At 47.7% G+C, this 17,968-nt stretch overlaps 1 long non-coding RNA gene across 2 annotated transcripts in view; it reads right to left on the reverse strand.

Annotated features, from left to right (window-relative positions):
• The window catches only part of LOC140635144 (uncharacterized), a 76,974-nt gene extending 69,305 nt beyond the window's left edge, over positions 1-7,669 (reverse strand). Inside the window, exon 1 of one of the 2 annotated variants that reach the window (XR_012032472.1) lies at positions 6,951-7,432. This is a non-coding gene — a long non-coding RNA (uncharacterized lncRNA). Of the gene's footprint in view, positions 1-6,950 lie in introns of both variants that reach the window. The other variant, XR_012032471.1, reaches the window with a different exon arrangement.
• Positions 7,670-17,968: the final 10,299 nt, after the last annotated feature.

Below are 17,968 nucleotides of genomic sequence, written 5' to 3' on the forward strand. Positions count from 1 at the left end.
TTTTCTCCCAGTCTGTATCAAGAGTATGAGAAGAAAAGACACAGTCTTTCACAAAGCAGAAGTTTTTTTTAAACTTTAATGAAGCCCAGCATATCAATTATTTATTTCATGGACTGAGCCTTTGTGGTTCTATCTAAAAAGGCATCCCTATACCCAAGGTCATCTAGCTGTTCTCCTATGTAGTTGTCTAGGACTTATGGTTTTGCATTTTACATTTAGATCATCCATATTGAACTAATTTTTGTGAGGTGTATAAGGTCTGTATTTAGGTTTATTTTCTGGTAGGTGGATGTCCAATTGTTCTAGCACCATTTGTTAAAGAGACTATCTTTGTTCCACCATGTTGCCTTTGCTCCTTTGTTGAAAACTAGATTCAGGGAGTTCTTCTTTGGGGCTTTCAGTTCTGTTCTTTTGATCTATATTTGTCTTTCTTTTCACCAATACCACTCTGTCTTTATTTCTGTAGTATTATAGTAAGTCTTCAAGTTGGATACCATCAGTCCTCCAACATGATTTTTCTTCAATATTGTGTTGACTATTTGTGGCCTCCATATAACCTTTAGAGTCAGTTTGTTGATATCCATAAAGTAACTTGCTAATTTACCCTGAGGGTAGGTCTTGTTAAGAACAGAGTGCTCTAGCATATTTCAGAATGGTTACTATCCTCACCCTTTGCCAGATGCCCTGTGGTATTTTTTCCCCTGACATTTAATTTTGAGAATCTGGTTGAGCTCCTGGAGGTAAAGCTCACCATATTGTGGGGGCTCCCATAGAGCAGGGTCCCCAAGCTTTTCTCTCAGACTTGTCCACATTGAGTCTCTAACAATTATAGGTTTTCTTACACTGACACTGGTTTCCATAGTAGATTCTAATCATGAATCTCTGCTCCTCTGTTGGGCTAGGACTCCCTGTAACTGCCTGACTCTGCAATCTTGGGGAAGTGGTTTGCCTTGGGTCCTCCCTTTTTTTTTTTTTTTTTTTTTACGGATTCAAGAATTGTAGGTTTTCAGTCTGTTCAGATTTTTACTTGGTAGGATGAAGTAGAAACTTCCAAGCTCCTTACATGCAGAACTGGAAACCAGAAGTCCTTCCTATAGATTTTAGACTTCCATGAATGTCCTGACCATACACATGAGATTTTTAGATCAGAAATAGATCTCATATTACAATTGACCTTTGAACAATGCAAGGGTTAGGGGCATTAATCCCTCATGTAGTTGAAAAATCCCCATAAAACTTCTGACTCCCCCGAAAGTGAACTAATAGCCTACAGCTGACTGGAAGCCTTACTGACAACAGAAAGAGTCAATTAACACATATTTTGTATGTTACATGCATTCTTGCAATTACATATCCTAGAGAAAAGAGAATGTTATTAAGAAATCCATAGGGAAGGGGTGCCTGGGTGAGATCAAGCCCTGCATCAGGCTCCCTGCTCAGCGGGGAGTCTGCTTCTCCCTTTCCCTCTGTCCCTCCCCCAGCCTCACCCACATGCCCACGTGCTAATAAATCAGATCTTTTAAAAAAGCAGAAAGTCATATTGGAAGAGAAAATATATTTACAGCACTGCATGTATATTTATTGAAAGAAAGTGTTTAGGTGGCCAGGACAGGGGCGGTGGGCCTGGCCTACAGATGGTGATGTTTAGCAGCCCGGTGGCCTCAGCTCAGCAATAACAGCTGCCAGAGAGGTCTGTGGGTGGCAACAGCAGCCTGGAAATGCAGTACAGCTGCCTCGTCTGCCTGGCAGTGTGCCACCAGCCCATGGTCATCAGCAGCTGTGGTCACATGTGACCATGCAGCCTGCAGGAGGCGGCCAGGTGGAGACCCACCACCAGGAGTCTGTGCCTGGCTGGCAGGGTCACAGGCCCTTAGTTACCCTTGCACAGACCCAGAGCTGGAACAGAGGACCAGGGCACTGGGGCTACCAGCCATCCTCACCCGCTGGGTGTGTTTGTACATTTTAGCCCCGCCTTCTTTTTGCCAGCCCTGGGGGCTACTGATGGTCTTGGTGGGCCTCCCCAGATACTCAGAGGCAGCAGATGAGACCTCTGTGACAGTCGCCTTAGATTCAGTCCTATGGAGGTTGTGCTGGACAGTTGTAAATAAATGCCGTGTGGCTTTTATGGTCATCTCAAAAAAAAAAAAAAAAAAAAAGGAAGAAAGAAATCCACCTATAAGTGGATCCACAGTTCAAACCTATGTTTTCAAGGGTCAACTATATTTACCTTACAGAAAATGACAAGCATGTGCTTCTGTGTCCCTGAAACAATGCAAGGAGAGCTACATCAAGTGCAAAGACACACTAATGTTTTAAGTAAGGAACACAGAAATTTGACCATTTATGTACAAGAGAAAGAGGCTTCCCCCTTTTGCTTTGGAGAGAGTCTCCTTGGAAATATCTTACTCCTTTGGAATTAACATCTCAAGGGTCCAAATAATCTCAACCTGTCAGCTTTTAAAATGTACAAATGTCTACGTGTCCTGGGTTTCATTCCTTTTGAAATTTCAAAAGCCATTACTTAGGAAGATAATGCTTTAACCTAGGTGTCCATCCTAGAACAATTTTTTTTTTTTTTAATCTTGGAGAAATAAGACAAAGCTACTGGATGGAAGTAGTTAGCTCTGCCATCAGGGAAACAATAATTACAGATCTGATCCTAATGACATGTGCAAAGTAACATCTCTTATGGGGAAGTGTAAAAAATTCTCTATTGAATATTAATTTCTGAGTCTCTGGAGTCTGAGATTTTAATAGCAATACTGAGAAATCCAGGAGAGATGTATTCTCAAAAAAAAAAAAAAAAAAAACACCTAACACCTTTCATTCCTTCTACCCTTCCCCATTTAAAATGTCTTGACTACTTTCTCTGCATATAATGAGAACTACATCAGAAAATGCAATAATTTTTTGTTTCAATCAAACACTTAAAAAAAAAAGGATTGTATTTATTTGACAGAGAGAAAGAGAGAGTACAAGCAGGGGGGCAATAGGCAGAGGGAGAGGGAGAAGCAGGCTCCCCACTGAGCAAGGAGTCTGATGCAGGGCTCAATTCCAGGACGTTGGGATCATGACTTGAGCTGAAGGCAGAGGCTTCACAAACTGAGCTACATAGATGCCCTTCAACCAAAAATTTTAAAAAGTCAAGAGGAAAAGGAAAATCTATTATATTTACTCATATCTTTATTCATTTTCTGTCTTCCTTACTGGTATTCTAAGATTCTTTCATTTTTTTGGTAATAGCTTTATTGAGATCTAGCTCACCTATGTACAATTTATGGATTCCAAGTATACAATTCAATAGTTTTTAGTATATTTATAGAGTTGTGCAACTATCACAATAATTCAATTTTAGAACATTTTCATCACCCCGAAAAGAAACCCCATACTCTTTAGCTATCACCCTCTAGGTCCTAGGCAACCACTCATGTACTTTCTCTCTGTGCAGATTTGTCTATTCTGGAGATTTCATATAAATGGAATCTTGAAATAATATTTGACTTTCACTAAGCATAACATTTTCTAGGTTCATTCTAGAAAACTGTAACACAGATCAGTACTTCATTCCTTTATATTACCAAATAATATCCCATTGTGTGGATATACCATATTTGATTTATCTATTCATCAGCTGATGGACATCTGGGTTGTTTTCACTTTTTGGCTATTATGAATAATCTGGTGTGAACATTTATGTAGAAAATTTCTGTGAGACATATGCTCTCATTTTACTTAGGTACATATCCAGGAGTAAAACTGCTGAGTCATATGGGAACTCTAGGCTTAAATCTTTGAGGAAGCGCCAAGCGGTTTTCCAAAGCAGCTGCACCATTCTACATTCCCATCAGCAAGGCAGGAGGGCTCCGATTTCCACATTCTCACCAGCACCTGTTATGGTCTGTCTTTTCCATAACAGCCATCCTAATGAGTGTGGTGGATATCTCGCTGTGGCTATGCTTCGCATTTTTCATGTGGCTAATGGTGTGGGCCTCCTTTATAACTGATTATCAGCCATTGGTTTATCTTCTTTGGAAAAACGTCTATTCAGATACTCTGCCCATTTTTTTTTTAATTTTTTATTGGAGTTCAATTTGCCAACACATAGCATAACACCCAGTGCTCATTCCGCAAAGTGCCCCCCTCAGTGCCTGTCACCCAGTCACCCCAACCACCCCCCCCCCCCGCCTACCTCCTCTTCCACAATCCCTTGTTCATTTCCCAGAGTTAGGTGTCTCTCATGTTCTGTCACCCTCACTGATATTTTCACTCATTTTCTCTCCTTTCCCTTTATTCCCTTTCACTATTTTTTATACTCCCCAAATGAATGAGACCATATAAATTTGTCCTTTTCCATTTGACTTATTTCACTCAGCATAATACCCTCCAGTTCCATCCAGGTCGAAGCAAATCATGGGTATTTGTAGTTTCTAATGACTCTGCCCATTTTAAATTTTTTTAAAATGACTGAATTGGGGGATCCCTGGGTGGCGCAGCGGTTTGGCGCCTGCCTTTGGCCCAGGGCACGATCCTGGAGACCCGGGATCGAATCCCACATCGGGCTCCCGGTGCATGGAGCCTGCTTCTCCCTCTGCCTGTGTCTCTGCCTCTCTCTCTCTCTGTGACTATCATAAAAAAAAAAAAAAGACTGAATTGTTAGAGTTCTTCATATATTACAAATGCAAGACCCTTACCAGATACAGGATTTGAAAAAAATCTTTTTCCATTATGTAGGCTGTCTTTTCACTTTAAAAAAAAAAAAAAAGATTGATTTATTGAGAGAAGTGAGGGGAGGGACACAGAGTCTCAAGTAGAGTCCACACTGAGCTAGAGCTTGACATGGGGCTTAATACCATCACTCTGAGATCACAGCCTGAACAGAAACCAAGAATTGGTCAGTTAACCTACTGTGCCACCCAGGCACCCCCAAGTCTTTTCACTTCCTTGATGAAATTTTTTAAAGTACAAAAGTTAAAAATTTTTATGAAATTCAAATTATCTATTTTTTCTTTGGTTTCTTGTGCTTAGGGTTTCCTATTTAAGGAAGCATTGTCAAATCCAAGGTCACAAAGGTGACCTAAACCTGAAGGTGGCGCTAAACCCCTGAGCCACCTGGGCTGTTCAAGATTCCTTCTTTTAGCATTTCCTGTGGTAAGAATTTCCTTTAGTCATTCTTTTAAAATTTCCAGGGGATCCCTGGATGGCTCAGTGGTTTAGTGCCTGCCTTTGGCCCAGGGTGTGCTCCTGGAGACCCGGGATCAAGTCCTGCATTGGGCTCCCTTCATGGAGCCTGCTTCTCCCTCTGCCTGTGTCTCTGACTCTCTATGTCTCTAATGAATAAATAAAATCTTAAAAAAATAAAATAAAATTTCCACTGGAAACGGTTTTAGTTTTTCTTCATTTGAGAAGGTCTTGATTTACCCTTCATTCCTAAAGGGCATTTTCATAGAATATAAACTGAGTTGACAGATCTTTTCTTTCAGTGCTTGAAAAATGTCCTGCTTCCTCTGGCTTCTATGCTTTGTCATTTGGATTATTTTTCCTTTATGGGTAAGGTGTCATTTTTCTCATTGCTAAAGTTTTTTTGTCTTTACAGAATTTTTATCATGTTTCTCAGTGTGGCTTTCTTGGGCTTATCTTGTTGGGGATTTGTTCAGCTTCTTGAATATGTTGGCTTCTAAATTAGGGATGTTTTCAGCTATTATTTCTTTGAATACTTTCTCAGCCCCACACACATTTCTCATCTCCTTGAGACTCTAGTAATACAAATAGTAAATCTCACTGCTCCCTGTGGCTCTGTTTTTTTGTTTTTTTTTCTCTATTTTTCAGATTGGGCAGTTTTCCATTTTTTATTCTTTACATGTTTGTTTACTTTTTTATATAGACCTACTTTTATACATATATACTTTATGACAGCCTAGGTTTTATATTTAAGATTATATAATTTATATGTATAGGTATTTATAATAATAATTATTTGCCTATAAACCTCAGGACCCCCTCAATCCCTTTCAAACAATGAATGTTAATCTAAGACATCCACTTGCCCATTCAGACCACTTTTGTCACCTCTAAACAGGTTGCAATACCCTCCTATCCTCACCCTCCCACCTTCTTCCACTTGTGCTCAGTCTCAAGAGACCACACCAAAGCAATTTTGCCACAAACACATTAATGAGATGACCTCTTAACCCGGCAAGGAGCTAAGTACAGGACAGCACCAATGGACAACTGGCCAACCAGACATTCTGGAACCTCTACCCAAACTCTTCAGTACAGACTATGGCTCAGACCACCTATCAAGCAAACACAAATCTTCACAACTGCTCCCGACCCAACAGAGTCATATTGTAACCGTAGCTGTCTCAGGGACCCAGCAGGACTGAGGGACAGGTTCTGTCCCGACAGAAGTTCAAGGATGGGAACATCCAAAGCCCATTCGGGGAGAGAAACTCATCTGTGAGTCCTGGGAGTCCTTCACCTTCCAGGATGCCCAGAGCCCTGGGGGCGGGGAGGGGTGTCAAAGCCCCAGGAAACCAGCACAAGCCCCAGGGGCTCCAACCAGGCTTATATCTGGCAAGGTCAAAGGCTGCAGCCACCCAGAACACAGTTATATTCTCAAACCAGAAAACAAAATGTGTCCGGCCAGCAGAGGAAGTAAATGGGAGTCTGCTTGGTAATAGTCAGTGCTGTCCTTTCACTATCCGCCTTCCACCACCCACCATAGCCCATTTCTTCTTTCTTCACAGCACAAGCTGGTCCCAGGAGAAAAACGCAGCCCCTACTCCCAGAAGCCAAGCCACGCTAGTGAATACACAGGCTACAGCTGGCCCTAAGGCTACCCATCCTGAGCACTGCTGTCCAGAAAGAGCTAGGGCTTAGTCACGTTAGTGCAGTTCACACAGGTTTTAGAAAAAAAAGAAATACACATAACACAACACTCAGGTACTCACACACATCCTCAGGGCCGGTTGTTCCTCCTGCCTGAGCTGTGAGCTATCCTGAATTCATCTCAGGAGACCATCCTGCCTCTTCCTCCAGCCTTCCTTCTGGAGAACTGCCTGGGCATGTTGCTCTCTCTCTCCACCCAGGCCAATCACCAGTCCCTGCGATGGGCATGCTGGCTCCTCCACCCCAATCCCACCACCAGAAAATGCTCCCCTGTTTTGAACCCCATGAGGGCAGCTGAGTGCCAGGGTTGGGGCCCGGTGGGGAGGAGTCGGGGTGGAGGCAAACAGGACACACCATGAGGTTTAGGGTGTGTGGCGAGAGTAAGTGCGGGTGCAGGTGGGGGGCAGGCACGGTGGGCTGGGACGCACTAAGCCATTAGGGGAAACTAGGGAGCGATGCAGTCAGACCTCCAGCCCCGCCGCCACGACCGCTGCTTTAAAGGAAGCCCTATCTAGGCTCTCCGGGGGCCCACGGGGCGGCAGGTGGGTCCAGGGATGAGAAACACGGGGCGGCAGGTGGGTCCAGGGTGCCCCAGGTGCCAGAGGCTCCCCATCTCAAACTCCTTGTTAAAGAGTCCGGCTGGGGATCCCTGGGTGGCGCAGCGGTTTGGCGCCTGCCTTTGGCCCAGGGCGCGATCCTGGAGACCCGGGATCGAATCCCACGTCGGGCTCCCAGTGCATGGAGCCTGCTTCTCCCTCTGCCTGTGTCTCTGCCTCTCTCTCTCTCTCTCTCTGTGACTATCATAAATAAAATTTAAAAAAAAAAAAAAAAAAAGAGTCCGGCTGGAGGGCAGCCCTGATGGCTCAGCGGTCTGGCGCCACCTTCAGCCCGGGGTATGATCCTAGAGACCAGGGATCGAGTCCCGCGTCGGGCTCCCTGCCTGGAGCCTGCTTCTCCCTCTGCCTGTGTCTCTGGCTCTGTGTGTGTCTGTCATGAATAAATAAATAAAATCTTAAAAAAAAAAAAAAAAAGAGTCCTGCTGGAGCCTCTTACCCACCTGGCCCATCGGCCCACCAGGACCCGGACCTGGGGCCCCCGAGACTCCGAACCCTGGGCCAAGGTCCAAAGCCAAAAGTACCCAAAGGCGCCTTTCCGTTCTGAAGTTTCCCCAGTTCCCGGGCTTCCCCTCTCTGTCCTTGCTCCCTACTGTTGAGCCCATCAAGTGAGTTTTCCGTTGCAGCTATTGTAATCTTTTACAGTTCCCATTTGGGGCTTCTTTCAATCTTCAGTGTCTTTGGTGGGGCTAATTCTTTGTTGAGAATTTTTATCTTTTCATTTGTTTCAGGCAGGTCCCTAACTGCTCATCGAAACTTTTTTTTTTTTTTTTTTTTTAATAACAGCTGCTCTAACGTTCTTGTCAGATCATTCCAAAATCTGCGTGGTGAAAGTGTGGCTATCCGTTAATTATCTAATCCCATTCAGGGTATAAGTGATTTTCATCCCAGACATTCTGGGTGATGAGACTCCTGATCATAATTAAATTTTCCCTTTAACCTGCGTCCTGTGAGCGCGCCCGCCTTGGGGAGGAGGACGCGAGCGCCACCTGCTGCCGCCGGGGAAGGACGCGGGTCCCTCCGTCCGCCTCCGCCTCCGCGGCAGGTGGGAGGAGAGGGGCCCAGCATGGGGGAGGGGGGGCTTCAGGCTCCTCCCTTGGGTTTCTTTTTTTTCCTTTTCAAGATTTTAATTACTCATGAGACACACACACACACACACAGAGAGAGAGAGAGAGAGAGAGAGAGGCAGAGACACAAGCGGGCCCCATGCAGGGAGCCCGACGTGGGACTCGATCCTGGGTCTCCAGGATCACGCCCTGGGCTGAAGGCAGCGCTAAACCGCTGAGCCACCCAGGTTGTCCTCCTCCCTTGGGTTTCTTTACCACCAGCCCGGTGAGGGCTCCACGTGGGGCAAGGATAGAAGTCTAGGCTCTCCAGGGGCACCTGGGTGGCTCAGTGGATTGAGTGGCCCCTACTGGTTTGCGCTCAGGTCATGATCTCAGGGTTGTGGGATCGAGCCCCACCCATGATCTTGTTAGGGCTGTGGGAAGGAGCCGCACCTTGGGCTCTGCGCTCAGCGGCTCAGCCAAGGAGCAGTGGCCTTGCGATTCTCTCCCTGTGCGCCTCCACCCCCTGCCCCACACCTGTGCTCTCATCTCTCTCTCTCTCTCTCTCTCTCTCTCTCTCTCTCAAAAAAGTCTAGGCTTTCTCCATTTGGAGATGGGGCTGGTGGGACCCACACTTTTCCTGAGGTTTTTGGCTGGAGCAGAACAGGGTTTCCAGCTTGTTAGGCCACCTCTTTCTGGTCCTGCAGCTAGTGGCAGCAAGCGGGGTTTTTTTTTGTTGTTGTTGTTGTTGTTGTTTTTTTTTTTTTTTTGTCTGCACTCACTGGTGTGTCCACGTTTTACGCGCCTCTAGCACCCACTCTAGGTATATTGAGCTCGACAATAACAAAACAAAACCCAGAATTCAACATCACCTCCCTCCTCTTCCTCCCACTGCTACCCCCACACCCAGGTCCTGAGTCTCCAGCTTGTCTGCCCCCTTCTCTCCTCCTGTTGGTGCTTTGATATTTGTTTTATTTTTTTTTTTATTTTTTAAAGATTTTATTTTTTTATCCATGAGAGGCATAGAGACACAGGCAGAGGGAAAAGCAGGCTTCCAGCAGGGAGCCTGAAGCGGGACTCCCTCCGGGGACCCTGGGATCACACCCTGAGCCAAAGGCAGACACTCAACCCCTGAGCCACCCCTTTATTTCCGTTTTATATATAATGCCCAGAGTTCTTAGCTGTACTTAGCCAGCCAAATAGGGAGACCTGTGTTTATTTTGTCTTGTCTGGAACCATAAATCCCCATTTTCATTTAATATTTTGATTGGGTTTTTTAAAGGAGTATTTTGAACATATAGTTAATACAATGGTTATAGTCACTTTTAAAAAATACACAGTAAGACAAGGCCTGCCCTTTCCTTGTATGGCCCTGGTCACGGCGGGGGAGTAATCAGCAGACATGGTCCCTGATGGGTGCTGTGCCGTCCCAGCATAGAAATAAGGACCTCAGGATGATAACAGAAATGCCACACAGCAAAAATTATAGGAGTTAACCAGCTCGCAAACATAACTTTAAAGCTTTGTACCTGGTGCACTGCTCCCAGGCCCCAAACTAGAAATGATATCTGGGCTTTGCCCTACTAGGGAGAGCCTGAACTTTCAATGATAGTTAATCTAAGTATTTTTTCCTCTGTGTATTACAGTAAGTTGCAACACTGAACAGTGTTTTAAAGATTTAGTTAGGTTATTGCTGCTGTGAGACTAGCGTCACTACTGGAAATTGCTTTATTTCATATGGAACAGTTATTTTCTGTTTAGTGAATATTTTTAAGAGGTGTAAAGCTTTCTGTTCCTAGAATCGCTTAATGTCCTGTAAAATTCCCTAACATAGGCTCCTCCTGTGATTTCCAAATCCACCCCACAAGTGCTGCCCTATGGCCCATCCAGAGGCCATAGGGCATCACTACCTACACAACCCCTTGGGCTCCCACCTACATGACCAAATGCTGCATTTTTGTGCACTGTTGATTTTACTTAGATTTGCGGAAATAGCATTTTTATACTAAAAAACTTTGGATTAAATTTTTAAGACTTTTTAAAAAAAATTTAAAAAATAACATTTTGAAACCCTTTGCTGCTCCTGAACGTGGGACACAAGTACCCGAAATGGGAGCCTCCTCCTGTGACCTAGAGCTCACTCCCTGCTGTGCTTGGTTTACAAAGGGCCTTTGCCCTTACCGTCTCTATGGCTGCTGTAACAGCTTCCCCAAAACTTGGTGATTTAAAACAGCACAAATGGGGCAGCCCCCGTGGCTCAGCAGTTCAGCGCTGCCTTCAGCCCAGGGTGTGATCCTGGGGCCCAGGATTAAGTCCCACCTCTGGCTTCCTGCATGGAGCCTCTCTCTCTCTCTCTCTCTCTCTCTCTCTCTCATGAATAAAAAAAAAATTAATAATAATAATAATAATAATAATAATAATAATAATAAAACCAGCACAAATGTATTATTCTGCGGTTCTATGGGCAAGAAGTCTGACACGGGCTACAGGTAAGGCCCCGGCAGGGCTGTGTTCCTTTCGGTAAGTGGTATCTCAGGGAGAGTCAGTTCTGCTTGCTTCTCCAGCTTCCAGAGGCTGCCCACATCCCTTGGCTCATGGCCCCCTTCCTCTGTCTTCAAAGCCACAGCAGTTTCTCAGATTCCATGAATCTGTGTCCCTTATGATACTCAGGACCCTTGTGATCACAGTGGGCCCTCCTGATGGGCAGGGGCTAAGCTGCCTAGGTGAATGTCAGCTGATGAGCAACCCTAGTTCCATCTGCAAGCATCTTAATTCCCACTTACCACGAAGCCTAACGTACTCCTAGGCTCTTAGGATTAGCACGTGGACATCTTTGAGGGCCATGCTTCTGCCTCCCACAGCATCTGACCTAATGCAGGCAAGCACACGTGGTGGATGGCAGCCCTGACCCAGGATTACTGCTTCCAGGGAGGGAGAGTAACAAGAAATCCCCACAAGAACTCAGAAAGGCAGGCACCGTCACTGTTGTTCCCCTCTACAGGTAGAAAAATAAAAGTCTGGGAAGATTAGGTATTGTGTTCTGAGTCACAAGACTGTCGCTGTGGGGTGTCCTAAAGCAGGGTCGAGACTGCTGGGTCAGATGTCAAAAGCAGGCATATTTCCAGCCAGGGGAGCTCCCACAGCCCTTGTGGCAGAAAAGGCCCATTTTCAGAGCCAGACAGGGCTGGATTCAAGTGTGGCCACGAAAGATCAAAAAGACCCCATCTTCTGGAACCAATGGGGACAGTCTAGCCCTGCCCAAGACAGGTCACAGCTAGAGTCACAGCCTCAGGTCTCCCTGTCCTCTGGTCCTGGCTGGGAAAAGAGGGTGGTCCTGGTGAGAGATGGTAAAGGATGGGGTGCCACGGTGATCTCTCCCTGCCTCTTTGGAGTCCCAGGTAGGAGAGAGTAGCCCAGCACATGATGTGTCCCCTTGCTCGAGGCAGGGATGCATGGAGGCTGGCTCTGTGCTGAATAAGAGCAAGAGCGTCCAGGGCAGGCAGCTCCAATTTGCCCACACTTCCTGGGCCACATGTCCGCCTCAGAACATGCCAGCGTTAGGGGCACCATGGTGGCTGCACATGGATGAAAATCCACAGCCCTGGCCAAGTAGCAGACACTGGGGAAAGAACCTTGGCTTCATGATCCCACTTCACTTCATCTGGGCTCCCCTCAGTTGGTTTTCAACAAAGAGTGAAACTATGACCCCGATAAATAGAAAACAAACGTGTTAAAGATTGTGACATCCTTCAGGTTTCTTCATTAATAATGCGTTAAATACGATCAATTCAAAGGGGAATGCAAAGCACAGGCCCATTTATACATCAGGAGTATTAAATGAACTTGCAGATGGATCCCAAACTGTCTTTTCCACATGGGAAGAGGGTTGTCTTGCCAGCAGAGAGAATTCATTTGCATGCCTGCAGATAAGAATTATTTTGCATTGCTATCAGTCATCTACAATTTATAGCTATGAAATAGCGCTTTAAGGGGCACCTGGCTGGCTCATGTAACTCTTAATCTCAGGGTCATGAGTTCAAGTCCCACATTGAGTGTGGGGCCTACTTAAAAAGTAAATAAAAAAATTTTTTTAAATAACACTTTGGCAATAAAAAGCCAGAACCAGATAATCCCAAAGTGTGTGATCTAAACAATTCAGAGTTTCCATTAAAATATACATTTTCCCCTACATTTGAGAACCAACCCCCTAGCTGAAAGGACTCAATACAGTTGGGTCACACCACAGCCTGGCCTACTGGGGGCCACACCCTCAGTTAGCCCTGGAAGCCTCAGTCCCATCATCCTTCCCGAGGCTTGGGAGAGGCTCAGGCAGCCTCAGGAGCGCTGCATGTTGCTTGTCACTTTGACGAGGACCCTGGATTTCTATGGTGAGGATCATTAGGGCTCATAGTAACTCCACAGTGAATGCCTCTGAACCCACCGGCAATAAATAATTGACTTTACAGGAGTCTGAAATAATTTGCTTCTAAAGGGAATGAATTTGCCAGGGAATACCAGCTTTAAGTATGGACAGACAGTGCCAGCCCTTGCATTCTAGTCATTTCTTTAGAGCTCCTATCTCCCAAAATTACTAGAATTGCCTCTGAAGTGTCAAGATGTGGGGGTTTTACGGGTCTCTGCCTCTTTTTAGCAGTGGGAAGTGAGGACTCCAAGCCACTGGAAGAGCTGTGCAGACCACAAGAGCTGCAGCCACCTGTCACCTCTGCCCCCAAGCTCCAGCCACACTGTGTTGTACCGAGTACACCTTTCTTCAACCTGACCCAGGTCCCTATCTGCCCTGCCTGACGTGGGGTGGGTGGGTGGGTACTGGGAATGAGGCCCAGGTGTGGTCTACCGACAGAAATGGGACTCTGGGCTAGAGTAGGGCAAGCACAACGCAGCCAGTTCATTCCTGCTCAAATGTTGCACCCCAAGAGCAGCAAGAACTTCTCAGAGCAGAAAACGTATCCAAAAGCAACCATGCAGTGCCTGGTACACAGTAATTCCTCATGAAACATGTTTATCCAATCCTGGGGCGCCTGGGGGGCCCAGTCGGTTGAGCAACTGATTCTTGGTTTCAGTTCAGTTCATGATCTCAGGGTTGTGAGATCGAACCCCATGTAGGGCTCCATGCTCAGGGGGGAGTCTGCTTGAGATTCTCTGCCTCTCCCCTCTCAAATAAGTAAATAAATATATTTTTTAAAAATGTGTTTAACCACTCCTGATGGCATTTACTGTGCTCCATTTTAATGCAAATTGGACTCCTCATCCCCCTTTTTTTCCCCTGGGGGAGGAGGATCAACTTTGGTTTAAAAATAAGTAGCTGGGACGCCTGGGTGGTTCAGCGGTTGAGTGTCTGCCTTTGGCTCAGGGCGTGACCCCGGAGTCCTGGGATCGGGTTCCTGCATGGAACCTGCTTCTCCCTCTGCCCCCCTCTTTCTGTGTCTCTCAGGAATAAATAAATAAAATCTTAAAAAAAAAAAAAAAAAGTAGCCGAGAGCTGCCTGGGTGGCTCAGTTGGTTAAGTGTCTTCCTTCAGCTCAGGTCATGATTCCAGGGTCCTGGGATCAGGTCCTGCATCGGGCTCCCTGCTCAGCGGGGAATCCGCTTCTCTCTCTCCTCCTCCCCCCTGCTTGTGAACTTTCTCTCTCTCAAATAAATCAATAAAATCTTTAGCAGCTGATCCAGGCTCCAGCGGAGGTCTCCATGGATCAGGCTCAGTGTAGCTTGTGCACAGGCCCCATGGGAGCATGCACTTAGGGCCAGAGGAGTCAGGTGTGGGGTGCAGAGAAGGATGCGCAGAAAAGATGGTGCACCTTGAAAGGCCTAGATAATGAGAGGGAGGAGCCTCAACCCCTTCAATGATTCATTTGTTTAGTAAACATATATTGAGCTCCTACTACATGCTGGGCTAAAATGGAAAAAGTTTATCCAAGAGTCTCGAGCTGGGGTTGCCTGGAATCCTAAAAGGTATTAAGTGGGAAATTGACACTGACTACATAGGGGTGTGGAACTGGGTTAGACAACTTTCAACAAATCTCTATTGTTTCCCTGTGTTCTCACCAGAGGCGGCTCCAGGGAGAGGAAGGAGGGAGTCTGCGAGTGGAGCGCCCTCTGGGGGAGACCCTGTGGGTGTGACAGGGCCAGCTGGTCTAGGCCAACCTCCTCCTCAAAACACAAGGACCTGGAGCCTCTAGGGAGGTTGAAAGGCAAGCTGAAGTCAGAGTGTGGAAAACCGAGGACGATGAAGGGGCTGTCCAAAGCAGCCTCCTCATCCAGACCGCTCTTCCTCGAGGTGGTCCCTGAGGAGCTCAGGGGGCTTCTAAGCAGACAGGCTGGCCCTAACCCTCCCTTAGGTCAGTGGCCCCAGAGCTAGTCTACAGGCTCTCTGGGCTCTGGCCTTACCTGGCACAAGTGTTGGAAATAATGACAAAGAGCCTTGGCTCTGGGCCTCCTTCCTCCCACTAGCCTTTGAGTCCAACTACAGCCTGGTAGTGACCTTCTCTGGGCTACTGCAGCAGATCCTGGGCTAGCCTTTCTACCACTTGTCCCTTCTCTCTGCTTTGCACATCACCACCACCCCCTGCCCCGGGCCAGACCCACCTTCTGGCAGGCAGACAGGTGACGCTGGGCTCCAGCATTTGTGCAGACAACAGGCAAGGAACAGTGGGCAAGGTCCACATCTCATCCTTAGGAATGGCGGAGCCCAACGTGATGGTGGCCACAGAGCAAGTTCTCCCTACAAGTTTGCTAACCGACTGACTTTAGCAATGAGCAAGACGTCCATGGACGCTGCCCTCATCTTCTCATGGTCCAGCAGGGGAAACTGGCATGAATTCAACAGCTGCAAATGATTAAGTTAACACCTACATTGTAAGGACCAGGAAGGAAAAATACAAAATTCTGTGGAGGCCACTGTCTGAGCTGGGCGGGTAGTGAGCAGTCAGGCCGGCTTCCTGGAGGAAGTGAGATTGAAGCTGGGACCTGAAGGATGAGAAAGAGCTGGCTGGGTGAAGAGCAGAAGAAAGAACATCCCAGGACAGCCCCAGTGGCTCAGCGGTTGGAGCGCCGCCTTCAGTCCGGGGCGTGATCCTGCAGACCCGGGATCGAGTCCCGCATTGGGCTCCCTGCATGGAACCTGCTTCTCCCTCTGCCTCTCTCTTCTCTCTCTGTGTGTCTCTCATGAATAAATAAAATAAAATCTTAAAAAAAAAAATCCCAGGTGGAGGAAACAGCAAGAACAGGGCCTGAAGTATAGTTTGGTCACAGCTCTCTCTCTCTCTCTCTCTCTCTCTCTCTCTCTCTCTCTTTCTCTCGGCTTGGATCCCCTCAGTGAGCCCCATGACTGTGGCCTAGTAGAGCCTACACCCCTCATGTGGGCCCCCCATCTGTCAAGCTTCTCTCCTGCTCAGGACCCTGCCAGATAGCTACTCTTGTCTTCATTGCTGACCCTGTGTGCCCAGCTCTGTGCCTTTGGGGGGGGTGCCGAGGCCCCCGGGGACTGCCCTTTCCTCTTGCCTGCACCTGTTCAAATCCTTCCCACAGTTCCAGTTCCAGGCAAGACAGAAAAGGCTCACACCACCCTGTGTGAACCACTGAAGGCAACTACACCCCTGGTCGGCTGCATGGAGCCACTGCGGACCCTGACAGGTGCACGCTGGCCACGCACTGGGGCAGGAGAGTGGCGTTTGAAGCACCCAGCAGCAGCACTGAGCTCCCCTCTTTGTTCTCCAGCACCCCCACCCCACCCCACCTCCCCAGCTTGGGCTCCTGGGGAACCTGGGAAACCTGGGAAACCTGCAGGTGGCCCAGGGCCATGGAGGCCTGATCAGCGATTTGACTCTAGCTGGTCCCACCAGAGAATCCTTACTGAGTCCATCGGCATCAGTGACACCACTGTCCCACCAGCAGCAGCGACTTGTTTCCTCGGCTGGCTGTCCCCACCCAGAGGGGCACCCGTAATCTGCCAGCCTAGAGTCTCCCCCAGAGCAGGCCCCGTGACCAGGCCACTGGCAATAGCTCAGAGTCAGCAAACACAGCAGCAAGGCTCATCAAGGGGAGTGGGGGAGTGGGGGGAGTGGGGGTGGGAGGGGCGGGGGGGAGGGGAACAGGGCTGTCTGAATTCAGCCCTGAGCGGTCAATCACGGTCCCTCTGTTTTACAGAGATGACAGTGGTGTGATGGACGTCACCAATTGAGTTAAGCCACCAGGGAAGCAGGCCCAGGGGGTTAGGGGAACCTTCCTGAATCCGAAGACCCTGGTAAGTCAGTGGCTTTGCTTTAGGGGGTGTTGTTTCCCGAAAAGGCATTGCTGCCAGTTTATGGAAAACAGACGTTTGATAAGGCCAGGCCAGTTGGCTCCAGAAAATGCCATCCCCATGGAACAGAGAGGCCCACTGAGCTCTTTCCACCTTGCTAGTCACTGAGTCTGAGTGGATCTACCCCCAAAATGGGGGACGTCAGACCAAAGAGTGCCAAGGCATCCATGGGTCAAGAGCTTGCTAAGAACTTCCCCAAATTAAAAAACAAAAACCCAAACCCAAGCCAGTGTATGTGGCGGCTTGTCCAGCGGGTGGCACTGCTACACTAGGAAATGCCCCTAAGGGCTCGGCGGCCATTAAACCTTGGATGAAAGCCGATTTCTCTTTCTAGTGCTGGAATCCGTCTGGTTTCTCCTGGACCACCAGGGATGGCTTCGGAAGGAACGGGTGAAGGGGCGGGGGCAGTCTGCACAACCATGAGCCTTTCTGTACGTGCAGTACTGCCAGATGGAGAACTCCCTCTGACACTTACGGGAGGGAAAGGGCAGACACCCAACACCTGCATCCCTACTCCCCCGCCCCGCAGGGAGAGGCCAGCAGTGCAGTGAAGAGCCCACAGGGCTCCACTCCCAAGACCACTGAGGCTTTCCTTCCTGACCTTTCCTTCCCCAAAACCCATCAGTTGAATTTAGGAGACTTTTTTCTCCGGGAGAACATGGATCAAAGGGTCTAACATGCCCCCAAGTCAGGGACTGCAGTGACACGAGTCCTTGAAACCAGGAGGCCAGGCTGTCCCCTGGCTGGGAGCTCAGGGAGAGGTGGAGGCTAGCCCAGGAGAAGAGTGGAAGCAAAGGAAAACAAACAAGGTCAGCTTCTTTTCCCCCCTTTCTTCAGGGTTTATACCTGAACATGGGTAGTTCTTCCTTCTAGTTTCTGGTGCCCCAGCCCTGGAGCTTCTTCTCCCTTTGGTGGCCACCATGTTCCAACCTGCAGTCTTCACTGCTTTTGGCGCCTCCATGCCCAATGCTGAGAAATGACCCTGATAAAAGAGTGGTCGGGGTTTGTAGTTTTGGTCCACACAGTAGGAGACACAGCAGAGCAGATGTTCAAGAACTGGCTTCCCCAACACTGAAAAAAATTGTAAGATATTGTAAGATATC

This window comes from Canis lupus, chromosome 6 (genome assembly GCF_048164855.1).
Source record: "Canis lupus baileyi chromosome 6, mCanLup2.hap1, whole genome shotgun sequence".
NCBI lineage: Eukaryota > Metazoa > Chordata > Mammalia > Carnivora > Canidae > Canis > Canis lupus.